Genomic DNA, 14,852 nt, shown 5'->3' on the forward strand with positions numbered 1-14,852 from the left:
TAGAGGACTGTTTAATGCAGAATGTGAATTTTGTGGAGAAATTTAGATTTGATCAGGAAGCAATAGAAAAGGTTATATTAGTAGTTAAAATGGTGAAAACAATAAGAGAAAGATTGCCTTGTGAATATTTTTAGGCCATGGAGGAAAGGGCAAAGACTAAAAAATCTGTAACACTATTGTAGGAAGCTTCTATTAAAGCCTCTATTAAAATTAAATGTAAAATATTTGAGTTTTGACACTAGAGCTTGATGGCTTTACACATGGAAAAGAATGGTTTAAATCAACAGATAAAGAATCAGCAGAATTAATAATCTGTTACAAATAGGAGTTGGGAATGAGTTATGTACTAAGAAACAAGAGAAAAATAGTGGTAATTAACTTTTTTAAAAAGTATTTTTCTAGTTGTAGGTAGACACACAATATCTTTATTTATTTTTATGTGGTGCTGAGGATCGAACCCAATGCCTCATACATGCAAGGCAAGTGCTCTACCACTGAGCCCCAGCCCCAGCCCCGGCAATTAACTTTTTTTAATGAAGCAGGTAGAAAATCTTTTGTTTCAGGCTAGGGGTGTATCTCAGTGGTAGAGTGCTTGCCTAGCACATGTGAGGCACTGGGTTTGATCCTCAGCACCACATTGAAGTAAATAAATAAAATAAACATTGGGGCTGGGGCTAGGGCTCAGTGGTAGAGCGCTTGCCTCACATGTGAGGCACTGGGTTCCATCCTCGGCACCACATAAAAATAAATTAATAAATGTGTGTGTGTGTGTATGTGTGTGTGTGTATAAATTCTTATTAAGTAAACATTGGGTCCATCTACAACAAAAAATGAAAAATTTAAAAGAATTTTTTTTGTTTTAATGAGCTTAATGTGTTCATGTAAGGGAGAAAAAGTATTCTTTTCCTCATCCATTTTTTTTTGGTGGGGGGGTTTACCAGGGATTGAACTCAGGGGCATTCGACCACTGAGCCATATGCACAGCCTTATTTTGTATTTTATTTAGAGACAGGTCTCATTGAGTTGCTTAGCTCCTCACTTTTGCTGAGACTGGCTTTGAGCTTGACATCTTTCTGCTTTAGCCTTCCCAGCCACCACACCTGACTCCCCATCATTTATTGGTTCATAGTTGAACCCATGAAAGATAGAGTATCAAGAGAAAAGCATACAAATTTATTTTAATGAAAGTTTTACATGACTTGGAAACCTTTAGAAATGAGGATCCAAGAAACAGGGAAGCCCATTTATTCTTATACAGTCATGCAGAGGTACCACTGGAGGAAAAAGGGTATGAACTGAAACTGGTGCCACTTCGAAAGGCCTGTTTGCTCAGATTTTTCTTGGTGTCTCTGTCATACTTTTCTCCAGATATAGAAAGGACCCCTCTGGAATGAGGGCCATTAAAGGAAGGTCAGATAAATCTTTTTAGGGGAGACTGCTTCTGGGGATAATGGTGGTAAAGGACAGAAGAGCTTGCTTATATATAGGGTAGGGTGTCATTAAACCCCATTATTGAGCTTTTGTTGAAGGACTTGTGAGTAGAACTTGAGTTATGAGCTAGGAGAGAGGTTTGTAATTAGGGTGTAAATTTGTGTGCCATTCAGATAGAAGTAGTAAATAAAGCTTTGAGAGGGGCAATTTGATTTTTCTACAAGAGATGCAGCAGTGGACCAGAGACTTCTTAGGATAAGTACGAGAAAGGGAACAAGTAAGGGAGAGTGAAAAGGAACAGAAGGGAGAGTGAAAAGGAACAGAGAGATGGGAATTGATTGTGATATTGTTGATGCTAATACAAAAATTGAATTATTAATTTTTCTTTTTTTTCTAGTATTTATATAGTTTAGTAAACATAGTAAATCCTTGATGAAATTATTCATCTGGCAAGAAAGAAGTAATGACATTGTTACTTTATTTTCATAGTTTATAAACCATGAGTCAGTATTCTCATGTGATAGAATTTCTGATGTTAATAAATTTTGCACTGGATTATAAAAATTATTTTGCATCATTTAAAAAAAGCTTACTTATATTAATTTTGGTTCAAGTCGAGGGAATGTAGTATATTTTATATTCACTGTTCATAAGCTACTTTTGATTACCTAAGATTGTGACTTTTTTTTTTTTTTTTTTTGGCACTAGGGATTGAACTCCAGGGCACTTAACCATTGTGCTATATCCCCAGCCCTTTTAATTTAAAAAAATTTTGAGACAGAGTCTTGCCGAGTTGCTTATTAGGGCCTAGTAAGTTGCTAAGGCTGGCTTAGCCTTCTGAGTCGCGGGGATTACAGGTGTGCTCCATAGCTCCTAGCAGTTGTAACGTTTTTTGAGTTTTGATTTTTTGAGGTTAAATTCTCCAAATGGATTGTTGTACCTTGTTGTACCACCTCCTTACTGTGTTCTGGTCTTTTCTATTTTCTAAACTAGTTTTCTTGTATCTCTGTTGTAAGCATGTTTTCCAAGATAATTTATATAATTTGAAAACTCTTACCACAAGGTGTCATTGTAACCTATAAAAAGAATTTCCATGTAAACATGTGCAACTCAATTGTACAATTTTTACATTTCCTTGTGTTTTAAAATGTTTTTTTTTCTGTTTCATATTTGTTTTTTATTTTTTAGTTATCTCTTAAGATATAGCGTGTGCTTTGTTAAAGGAAAAAAATAAAAGTAGCTCATGTTCTTGAATTCTCATATTTTTGCACAAACATATGCTTTCCACCCACAAATTTCTTGAGAGTGTGTTGCTATAGAGATGATTTGTTTGAAGGAAAGAATGAGGAGGAGTAGCAGCAGGTGGACATTTAAGGAACAAACTCCTAATTTTATGTCTTTGTTCCTGACAGAACCAGCTTTAGTTTATCCCTTTGCTTATGAAGTCTCTATGGAAGAAAAGTGGATATTCTAAGTCTTTTACTGTGATGGCATTTACACTTTATTAAGATGTATTTGCAAAGTTGCTGTGTTTTGATTTTTTATTCTTTTTTTAATTTTTATTTTTTGTAGTTGTAGATGGACTGAATGACTTTATTTTATTTATTTTTATGTGGTGCTAAGGATCAAACCTAGTGTCTCACACATGCTAGGCAAGTGCTCTACCAATGAGCTACAACCCCAGCCCTGATTTTTCATTCTTATGGAAGATCAGTGCTTGAAGTAATTGTAATCTTTGAAACATTTCTTCCACTTTAACTGGATTCCATTTTTGTGTTTTGTGGTTTTTTGGTCTTGATTTCCTGGTTGGCCTTTTAACTAGTAACATTAAGATAGTTTTTGGTGGGAAGAAGGGTATCAATATTTATTAACTCTTGCCTCCAAATACAAGACTATTCCTTCTAGACTGCCTGTTGTGTTACTGGCTTAATTCAGGCCCTTATCATTACTTTTCTGGATGTTTGATCTCCTTTTCTCCTCTTGGATAACGTAGTTTTTTTTCTGAGTACAAATGTAATCCCACCCTGTATTGTCCTCCTTTCATCCAAGTCTTAAAATCTTTCATTGGCTTCCTAATACCAAAGAACTAACTCTAGTCTTCTGTACATGGCCTTCAAGGCCCTTTGGCTCTCCAGGCTCCCCCTTAGTGGTGGTCTTCCTTTCCATCTCAATGCTTTTGTACTTGATGATTCTTCCTTGCATCTCCTTCTTGGCTTTAGCTTTATCTTTGTGACATTTTCCCTGAAAACAACTTCTATACAATCAGAACTTTCTTTTCTCTTCCCCTATACTACTTGTAAATATATTATAGCATCTTTACTTTAAAACTTTCTGAATTTATTTTTTTGAAAATGTAACGTGAAATGTTAAAAAATTTTTAACAATCCAAAAGTGATTTAATTGTATATTTTCTCTTATCTTTGTTCAGTCAGCAGTTGGTGTTTAACATTTGTATTCATAATGAAATACCTGAGATAATTATAATGAGAAAAAGTTTACTGTGTCACAGTTTTGGAGGTTCTAGTCCAAGATATAGGCAGACCTATATCTATCACTGCTGGGTATGCCAGATGATGATAATGGGAAGCTTGTGCTCACCTCATGGCTGGGAAGCAAAAGAGAGAGGAGGAACTGGACCTCACAATCCCTATAGTTGGCATGCCCCCAATTACTTAAGGACTCCCACAAGGCCCCTCTTCCTGTAGGTTCACGGAACCTCCCAGTAGTGCTATACCTTGGAGACTAAGCCTTTAACACGTGGATCTGTGGGGGACATTCAGCATCTAAACTGTAGCAACATATATTTTCTACTGACCACTGTGAACTCTGTGTGGACAAAAATTTTCTTTTATGTATATCTGTATCCCTATACCCAGCAGTGTGTCTGATATAATAGGCACAGTCTGTGCTGTGAATATGTGCAGACTTTTCATTGCTGAGGAGAAGTCTGCTTGACTTGATGGTATGTGTATTTCTTTATATCCCTCAAAATCATCTTATTGTAATTAGACCACTCAGTAGTATGGTTGAGTGTCAATAAGTACGTATTGTTTAATTTTTGCTTTTTAAAAATGTCAAATGATTTTAAAATTAACCTGTCTGGAGGATGAGTTTTTAATATCTCATTTCTGACTGTGAGAAATTTTACAATTTCTTTCTGACAGTTTCTAAAAAATGAAAAGGAGAATGCTTGTGTAAACTGTAGAAAAATAATTTTTTCTTATAAAGTTTTGAGACCAAGGTATATATCTTATGGAAATGAAATTAAATCAGAATTTATTTAAAAATCATTTTCAGGATGTGTTGTTGGGTCCATAGACAGTCTTTTGTGTATTAGGAGCCATATGGTAGGTAGCCTTTTCTATTTCAGGAGAAAGATGTGACTGTGAGCAAAACAGACTGCAGCTCACACGAAGGTACTAAGTGCTCATAAGTCTCCATGTTATATGAAATAGAGTCTGTACTAAGAAATGTTAAAATGAATTTGAAGTATGGTGTGGGCAAAAATCATCTTTGCTTTCATTGTTCATAATTTATTACAGCTGAGCATTTGAGATTGACTGGTTACTGTATCCTACTTTATAGAATTCTTTTATGGAAATTAAGCTGGGCAGAGGCAAACTGTAAGATTATAAGAATAGAATAACATTTTAATTCAGAATGCTTTGTGGTTGATTGCTAACCACTCTAACACATATCTTCTTCCTTTCTTCTTTCCTTGCCTTCTCTTGTTTTTTTTTTTTTTTTTCTTTTTTCTTTTCCCCTGAATCACAATTATGGGCCCTGGCACCTTACCAGGGCTTTGAAGGGTCTGCTCCCAGCTGCACTTCAGGTTTTGGCAGGGTGTCAAGATGTGACTGTTTCTTGTACGTAAGACATCCAGGGATGGCCATCCAAAAGCCTGTTGGATGTCTATTGTGGGATTCTCTGGATTTTGAAGAAATTAATTTCTAATATCTTGTTTGTAAGTAAAATAAATGCCTGAGGTAGGCTATCTCTAGATGTCTAATATTGTTTTTAAAGAACAACATTCACTGTAGGGGCATGTAGTATTTAAAACATTGTTTTGAAATGTTCAAAGGCATAGCATGTGCTTTTTAATGAAACGTGTTTTGGAAGCTTTCCATGAGCATCAACAGCTGTGCCTTTTGAATATTTTGAATTACCATACTTTTGGGCAAACATTGTACCAATCATATCTTAAGAAATTCTGCCTGAGAAGAAGAAAAAGTCATATATAGGTCTGTAGAGTTGTGACCGGTCAAAAGAAGTGGTAGGAGGGACATGTGGGTATGATTATGTGATTATAATAGTTACAAAGAAAGGAAGAGGAAGTGCTAATCTTTTTTTTGTGTGTGTGTGTGTGTGTGTGTGTGTGTGTGTGTGTGTGTGTGTACCGGGGATTGAACTCAGGGGCACTTGACCACTGAGCCACATCCCCATTTAGAGATAGGGTCTCACTAAGTTGCTTTGCACCTCGCCATTGCTGATGCTGGCTTTGTACTCAAGATCTTCCTGTCTCAGCCTCCTGAACCGCTGTGATTACAGGCATGCACCACCACAGCCTGCTGTGCTAATCTTTTTAAAGCTGCCTTTCAGATACTAGCCCAATAAGTGCTCAGTGATTGAGGCTGACCAAGATGTTTAATTTCTTTTTACTGTTTATGGTTTGAATTATGAATTGAACTTTTAAAAATTAGCATTATGCCTATTTGTGTGATAAACTCTGCACAGTAGGAATTGTTTCTTTTGTGTATTGAGTGTCTAAGACATGTCTTAGATGCTTTGTAACTGATAACTATATATTGACTAGTTGAAATTAGAGAAGACTGACTACGAGGCACTTTAAATTTTGAATTTGGGCAAAATTTTTTATGAATAAATAGAAGAGAAAGCTAGTAATCTAAGGTTTGTATAAAAAATACTGTGCTTAAAAAAACCAAAATTTTAATCTCTCTGTTTTAGACATTGGACATTTGAAATCAAGTTGTTGGCAGGGACATATTTATTCCAACTGCTCTAGGGAAGAATCCTTTTATTGCTTTTTCCAGCTTCTTGTGACTCCAGGCATTTCTTGTTTGATGACTGCCTTCTCCTTTTCAATCTCAAAATGGCCCCTCCTTCTCTCTCCCTTGGTTACTTCTGTTTACATTTATGGCCCACCCCTGTTATCTAGGGAAAGCTCAGCCTCTTATGTTTGGGAAGTAACGTGTTTTTTTTTTGGGGGGTGGGGTGGGGGCTAACATTTGGCTCCCTATAGTCTGGAAGCCTTGGCTTCTAAATAAAGATGAGCAAAATGAATTGATGTTAATATGGCCTTAGAATGGTGATCATTTTATTTGTTCTGTTGATATTTTTGAGCTCAATACATTCTTGTAGTTGTTTCAGGTGTTGGGATTATAAAGATGAGTAGATATATGTTGATATGGAGGGAGTTGTACTAAATGTATTACATATACTTATAAAATGTAAGAAGATGAAAATTGGACTCCAAGGCACATGCCTGTAATTCCAGTGCCTCAGGAAGCTGAGGCAGGAGGATCAAAAGTTCAAAGGCAGTCTCAACAATTTCAAGGCCTAAGCAACTTGGCAAAACCCTGTCTCAAAATAAATAATAATTTAAAAAAAAGAAGATGGCCAGGGATGTGGTTCAGTGATTAAGCACCTCTGGGTTCAATCCCTGGTACTAAAAAAAAAAAAAAAAAAAAAGAAAGAAAGAAAATTATATATGTTTGAGTGAATCTGTCCTTCATGGAGGAATGGAGGAAGCAAGGTATTATTGAATAGTGATTTTTTTTTTTTTTTTTTTTTTTTTGAGATAGAGCCTTGCAATATTGCCTAGGCTGGTCTCGAACTCCTGGACTCAAGTGATTCTCCTGCCTCAGCTACCTACCAGTGGTTAGTGCATTGAGAAATTTTAAACTCTTTCGTCCTAATATATAAATAGCTTTCTTCCATTTTACAATTCACAAACTAAATACTTTTTACTGTGATAGTTCTTAATGCAAAGATCCTTTCTAGAGTAAGAGCTGTGATTGACTATTCAATATGCAAAGACGTATTTAGGGAATATGCAGATTAAATTTATGAGGTCTGGGGTTATGGCTCAGCGGTAGAGTGCTTGTCTAGCATGCCTGTAGCACTGGGTTCAATCCTCAGCACCACATAAAAATAAATAAATAAATAAATAAATAAATAAATAAAATAAAGGTGTCCATCTACAACTAAAAACAAACAAAAACAAACCTACAATGAGATACAATTATATACCTCTTGAAATGGCTAAAAATCAGACTTGCAGCACCAATTGTTGGCAAAAATGTGAATCAAGGGCTGGGATTGTAGCTCAGTGGGGGAGTGCTTGCCTAGCATGTAATGAGGCACTGGGTTCAATCTTAGCACCACATAAAATAATTAAAAGTATTGTGGCCATCTACAACTAAAAATATTTTAAAAATGTGAATCAACTATAACTCATATTTTGTTGGTTATAATGGAAACTGGTACAGGCATTTTGGAAAAATAATTGTCAACTTTTTTAGTATAAATTTAAACATATACCATGACCTGAAATTCTACATTTACTTATTCACTACTCCTCCCAAACGGAAAACATTTCCACAGAATCTCTTGTACAAGAATGTTCAGGGGCTGCAGGATTGTGGCTCAGCGGTAGAGTGCTCATCTAGCATGTGTGAGGCCCTGAGTTCAATCCTTAGCACCACATAAAACTAAATAAAATAAAGATGATATTTTAAAAAAGAATGTTCATAATGTCTGTATTGATTATAACTAGAAATAACTAAATATCCACGAGCAGGAAAATAGATTAAAAAGAGTAGTATATTTCTGCAGTAATACACAAAACTAATAGAGAACAAAGGGGAACTTTCTAAGGTGATGAAATGTTTTTTATCTTGAAGAAATTGAGGCTTTCTTGGGTTCTTCGTTAGTGAACTCAAGGAATTGTATAGTTAAAATTTGTGCATTTCATTTTATGCAGATTTTACCTTAGAAGGGACTGGAAACAAATGAACTGAAGAGAACTGATAGGATAAATGACTTTTTTTCTTAATGTCACTATAAATCCATTTAATGTCTGAAACTGTGAAAACCATACAATCATGAGAAAAGCTAAGATAAACGAGATTTGTTGGAAGAATAATGAAAAAGACCAGAGACCTTGATGATGACCCCAATTTTTAAATCACTATGTCTCCTCAGTCCTGATTTTTCTTGGAATTATAATACACATACAGAAAAGTACACAAAAATGATACACTTGGGCTGGGATTGTTTCTCAGCGGTAGAACGCTCACCCTCGCACATGTGAGACCCTGGGATCGATCCTCAGCACCACACACAAAAAAATAAAAATAAACAAAATGATACACTTGAGTAATTTATAAAGCGAATTACAAAGCATACTTCCACTGCGGGGGGGGGGGGGGAGACAACAAAAGTCAAGAAGTAGAACATTGGCAGCCTTTCTCAGGCAATAATTTCTTGCCATTAATGAAAATAACTTATCAGGCAGAGGTACCTTGGTTCTTGTCGTCTTCATAGTAAGATTTCAATTGGGAGACACAGATCAAATAGAGTAAACAGGCACAAAAAGTTTATTTAACAGAAGTTTGTGAAAGAACACCCTAGAAAACATGGAGTGGGCTGTATCTTCTGTGTTGTGGGCTTTTATGTCCTATTTGTGAACTTCCCACACTGTGAATTTTTCATTTGGTGTGGTTACAGCCATTTCCTGCCTAATTTAGTGCACTTGTGCCAATTTTGCCATGTTGGAAAATTTACTAGCATGGATTATACTCAGTTTTTTCTTATTGACAGGGAACTGTCAAGAAGTTGATCCCTGGGCTGTATATCAGCCTGCCAGGTAGCACCTAAGTGTAAAGCCTGAATTTCCTACTCATAGCAGTTTTGCAGTGTAAACTGTACCCCTAATACTGGAATTTTACCCCTTTTTAATTTTATATGTTTGGAGTAATTTAGTATTCTTTTATGTTTGGGGTTCTTTCAGTTCAATATGTTTGATGGTCTATATAGAGAATATCTGCAGCTTATTTTCACTGTGCCATAGTCCAGTTCTATCATACCACTGTTTCTTCAAGTGTTGATGAACATGTTTCTAGGTTCCACTTGAAAGAAACAATACTGCAATGAACAGTACCATACAAATTTTTTGGTGTACTTGTAGTTTAGTTGGGTATATTCTAAGGAGAGGAATTGCTGAGTCATAATACATGCATTTCTTTAACTGGATAGATAATGCTAGTTTTTTCCAAAGTAGATATGCTAATTTACAATCTGTTGCTTCTTCTCCAAACTTTCTATTATCAGTCTTTGTTTTTCTCATCATAATTTTTATTTTCTAAAGAGTTCCTCCACATTAGTAAGTGAAAAGGCGGTAGAAAAAAATGGAGCAAAAGGCTCAAATAGACATTTTGCAAAGGAGGATATCTAAATGGACAGTGAACAAAGAGGAAAGTGTTCAAGCTCATTACTTATCAGGGAATTGCCTTTCAGTCTTTTGAGTATACTCTTTTCTTGCCCAGGGTATTGAAGATTTTGTCCCATATTCTAGTAACATTCTGTTGCTTTTCACATTTAGATTTATTTAGCTTTCCTCTTGGCTCCTGTTAACTAACAGTTTATTTTCTCTCTCAGTATATTTACCTAATCTGGATATTTCATAACTGGAATTATACTCTGATGACAGGAATTTTATTTAGCTCTAAAGGTTCGTGAGCATCAGTTCCTTTTTTTCTTTTTGCAGTGCTGGGGATTGAATCCAGAGAGCATCATCACACATGCTAGGTAAATGCTCTAACCCTGAACTACATTCTCCACTTATCCCTATCCTTTATAAAATTTTGAGATAGCCTTCTTGTAATCCTCTTGTTTCAGCCTCCTGAGCCACTAGGTTTACAGGTGTGCGCCACCATGTCTCTCTTTTTTCATTGAATTAAAAATGTTTATTCACAGTATGATTTGTGGTTTTCTGTTGAAACCTGCAAGTGTGGGCTATTGTGTTATAAAATGGTTGAACCTAATTAAGCTTTCTGTTTTAATGGGGGTTTTCACCCTGCTCTGGCAGGGGAAAAGGAGAAATGCTACCTCATTATTATCAGATGGGATAGAAGTCCAGGTTTCCCAACTGGCCTCTGTTGACACCTAAGTTGGGGGGTGTTTTCATCATTTTTCTGGGTAACTTGGAGCTCTGGTTGCCTATTGTGATCTCCCTCCACTCATGCCCTGATGAAGGTAGACTTATTGTCACTGAGATAATGGTGCCTGTCTTAACTTTCCACTTCTGTTGCCGAACTTGTGCAGGTTGAGAGATAGGTGCTCTTTCTTACTTCTAGTGGGGGCGAAAGTTCAGGTTTCTGGTGTGTCCTTTGCTGACATTGTAGGTACATGGCACTTCATAGTGCTCAGTGAACATGAAAGTTCTCACTGTCTACTTGGTCCTCTTCTACACTTCCCTCCAGATTATTGGGATACTTTGTTGTAGCCTGGCAGGGGTCAAGGCCTGGCCTCCTTACTTGGTCTTTGCTTCTGCAAATAGGGGTAGAGCTGTGTAGTTTTCTTTTCTTTTTCTGTAGTACTGGATAGAGTAGAATGTAGTTGTCTAAATTTTTTTCTATCTTGCTACAAGGCTTCCCCTTCCTTGTACCTCTAACCAGAGAGCAAAGTTTATTGTTTTTTTTCCTGAATACCAGCTTCTTTAGCTCCAAGTTGAGATATGTGGGAAACAAAGTCTATGGATCTGAGCACTATGTTTATTCTTACATTGTGAGGTCTTTAGCTGGACTGCCTGTCCATTTGATAATCTTCTTATGTAAATATATAACCCAGGACTTTGGGTTGTATTATTGGGTGAAATAGGGAAATACACAAATAACTACTCTATTTTCCTAGAAGCTGAAGTCTTTAAGTTTTAATATGTAATATCAATTTTCATTTAGTTGTGGATATTTTCTACTTTCTCTTGGGACCTTTTCTTCAATTCACATTTAGAAATGTATTGTTTACTTTGTAAAGATACATAGCTTTTTAGTTATCTTTATGTATTGAGTTTTGGTTTAGTTGCATTGTAGTTAGTGAACACATTCTGTACAATTCTTTTTTTTTAAACATTTATTTTTTATTTATTCATTTTTATGTGGTGCTGAGAATTGAACCCCGGGCCTCGCATGTGCTAGGCAAGTGCTCTACCACTGAACCACAACCCCAGCCCCCACATTCTGTGTAATTCTGATCTTTTAACAGTTATTGAAGATTTTAAGATCCAGCTTGTGTTCCTTATTTATAGTATTGTATTTATGCTTCTGAGGAATGAATATTGTATAGTTATTTGGTACAGTTTCTTATATGTCATTTAGTCAGGATGGTTAATTGCATTGTTTAAATTGTATGTGTACTTACTGTTTTATCTTATTTGCTTTTTATATTAACTACCAAGAGTAGTGGCTAGATTCTCACCCTGTACTTGTGAATTTATTGTAGTTCAAACAATGTATATAGTTAGTGGCTGTACTAAGTGTATGTAAATTTAAAATTGTCAATTCTTTCTGGTGCATTAAACCAAAAACAACTTTTGTCACCTTTAGTAGTGTTTTTTTTTGCCTTAAAATCTTTTATCTGATGCTAATATAGCTCTACCATCTGTCTTTTGATTAGTGTTTATGGTATCTTTTTCCTTGAACCCTTCCTTACCCCTTATGTCTTAAGTATAAAAAACTCTTATAAAAGAGTATATATTGGGGCTGGGGTTATGGCTCAGCGGTAGCACACTTGCCTGGCATGTGTGAGGCACTGGGTTCGATTCTTAGTACCACATATAAATAAGGTAAAATTCTATCAACAACTAAAAAAAAATTTAAAAAAGAGTATATATTATCAAGCTTTGTTTTTTCCTTTAAATTTATCTTTTATTTGAGGCATTTATTCTGTGTATATTAATGCAATTACTGATGTTTGTTTAAATCTACTGTATTACTGTGTCTTATTTTCCTGTTGTTTTAAGTTCCTTCTTGTTATGGTTTAGATATAAGTTGTATCCCAAAAGCTCAATTCAAGAAAGTTCAGAGGTGAAATGATTGGGTTATGAGAGCCTTAACCTAATCAGTGCATTAATACACTGTTAGGGATTAACTGGGCAGTAACTGTAGGCATGTAGGATGTGGCCGGAGGAGATAGGTCACTGGGTTGTGGCTTTTGGGTATATATTTTATTTTGTCCCTGGTGAGCAGAATGCTTTCTCTGCTTCCTGATTGTCAGGTCCTGAGCTGTTTTCCTTTGCCACATCTTTCTGCTATGATGTTTTGCATCACCTCTGTCTGACCCAGAGCAATGGAGCCAGTTGTCTGTGGACTGAGACCTCTGAAACTGTGAGCCCCAGATACACTTTACCTCCTATAAAATTGTTATTGTCAGGTGTTTTGGTCACAGCAGTGAAAAAGCTGACTAAAATTATATTTATTCCTTCTTGTTTTAGATCATTGGTTCTCAACAGATGGTGGGGATGATAGGTCACTTATGGTAACATGTGGAGACATTTTGACTTTCACAACAACTAGGGAGAGTGGTGCTACAGGCATCTTGTTGTTGAATATCTTAGGATGCACAAGACAGCCCTACAGCAAAGAATTATATTCTTTAAAATGCCAATTGTGCTGAGATTGAGAAACCTGCCTTAGAGTGCTTGATTAATTCTGTTTTTCCCTAACCTTTAGCATGTTTAATGGTTATCCTAGAGAAGGATTTGGCAGATGTTTATTATTAAGAATAAAAAGTAAATATTTTAGACACTAGATCATCTGTAGTTCCTGTCATGTACTCTTTTTTTTTCCCTTCTTTCTAACGCTCCCTTTTAATAGACTTATTATTTTTTAAAGCAGTTTTAGCTTCACAATAAAATTGAATGGAAAGTACAAATAATTCCTGTATAACCTGTCTCTACATATGCACAGCTTCCCCTGATATCAGTATTCTACACTAGAGTATTACATTGGTGTTATAGTTTGAATCTGGAATGTCCCCTAAAAACTTTTGTGTTGAAGGTTTGGTCTCCAGTTACTCTCTTTCCCTTTCCCCCTCCCTTATTTTTACCCCCACCCCACCCCCACTTTTCTGGCTGCCATGGGGTAAGCAGCTTTTTTCTGCCATGCCCTTCTGCCATGATGTCCTGCCTTACCACAAGCCCAGAAACAATGGACTTAAGTGACCATGGACTGAAACTGTGAGCCAAAAAAAACTCTCTTCCTTTTAGATTCATTTTTCTTGAGTTTATTGTCACAACAATGGAATGCTAACAAACACAATTGGTTATAATTGGTAGGATTAGATTGACATATTATTATTAACCAAAGTTCATAATTTACATTAGGGTTCACTTTTGGTGTCATGTGTGCTGTGGGTTTCAACAATCGTGATTAGGCATGTATCTGCCATTGTGTCATACAGTATAGTTTCACTACCCTAAAAATCCTTTATGCTCCACTAATTTATCCTTCCCTTCCTCCTTCCCTGTCTTATAACTTCCGATTTTTAAAAATTGTTTCTGTAGTTTTTTTTTTGTTTTGTTTTAGAATATCATATAGTTTGACTCTTACTATATGTAGCTTTTCAGACTGGCCTTCTTACTTAGTAATATGCATTTAAGGTTCCTCCATGTCTATTCATGAATCTATAGTTTATTCCTTTTTAGTGCTGAATATTTTATTGCATGGATGCACCATAGTTTATCAATTCACCTATAGAGGGACAAAAACTTCCCAGTTTTTACAGTTAGAATTAAAGTTTGTTATAAAATTGTATGCAGGTTTTCATGTGTATATATGTTTTCAGTTCATATCAGTTCATTCAGCCTAAATTCCCAGGAACATGATTGCTAGGTCTTGTAATATGAGAGTGTTTAATTTTGTAAGAAACTGCCAAACTGTCTTCCAAAGTGACTGTTACCATTTTACCTTTTCAATAGTAATGAACAAATTCCTCTTGCTCTGCATCTTTTTTTTTAAATAATGTTTTTTAGTTTTGGATGGACACAATACCTTTATTTTATTTGTTTTTATTTTTAGGTAGTGCCAGGGATCAAACCCAGTGACTCATGCATGCTAGGCAAGCACTCTACTAATGAGCCACAACCCTGGCCCCTTGCTCCACATCTTCATCAACATTTGGTGTTGTCAGTGTTTTCAATTTTTCCCATTCTAAGAGCTTTGTAGTGGTGTTAGTTTACAATTCTCTAATGACATATAATGTTGAGCGTCTTTTCAAACTATGATTATTTACCACCTGCATTTGTTCTTTGGTGAAGTTTTGGTTCAGGACTTGCCCATTTTAAAATTTTGAAAAAAATTCATTTATTATTTTTTATTTCTTACGTTTTTCTAGGGATTGAA

At 35.7% G+C, this 14,852-nt stretch overlaps 1 protein-coding gene across 3 annotated transcripts in view; it reads left to right on the top strand.

Annotated features, from left to right (window-relative positions):
* The window catches only part of Cep83 (centrosomal protein 83), a 117,100-nt gene that overhangs the window by 16,552 nt on the left and 85,696 nt on the right, over positions 1-14,852 (top strand). The window lies entirely within an intron of this gene.

This window comes from Urocitellus parryii, chromosome 5 (assembly GCF_045843805.1).
Source record: "Urocitellus parryii isolate mUroPar1 chromosome 5, mUroPar1.hap1, whole genome shotgun sequence".
NCBI lineage: Eukaryota > Metazoa > Chordata > Mammalia > Rodentia > Sciuridae > Urocitellus > Urocitellus parryii.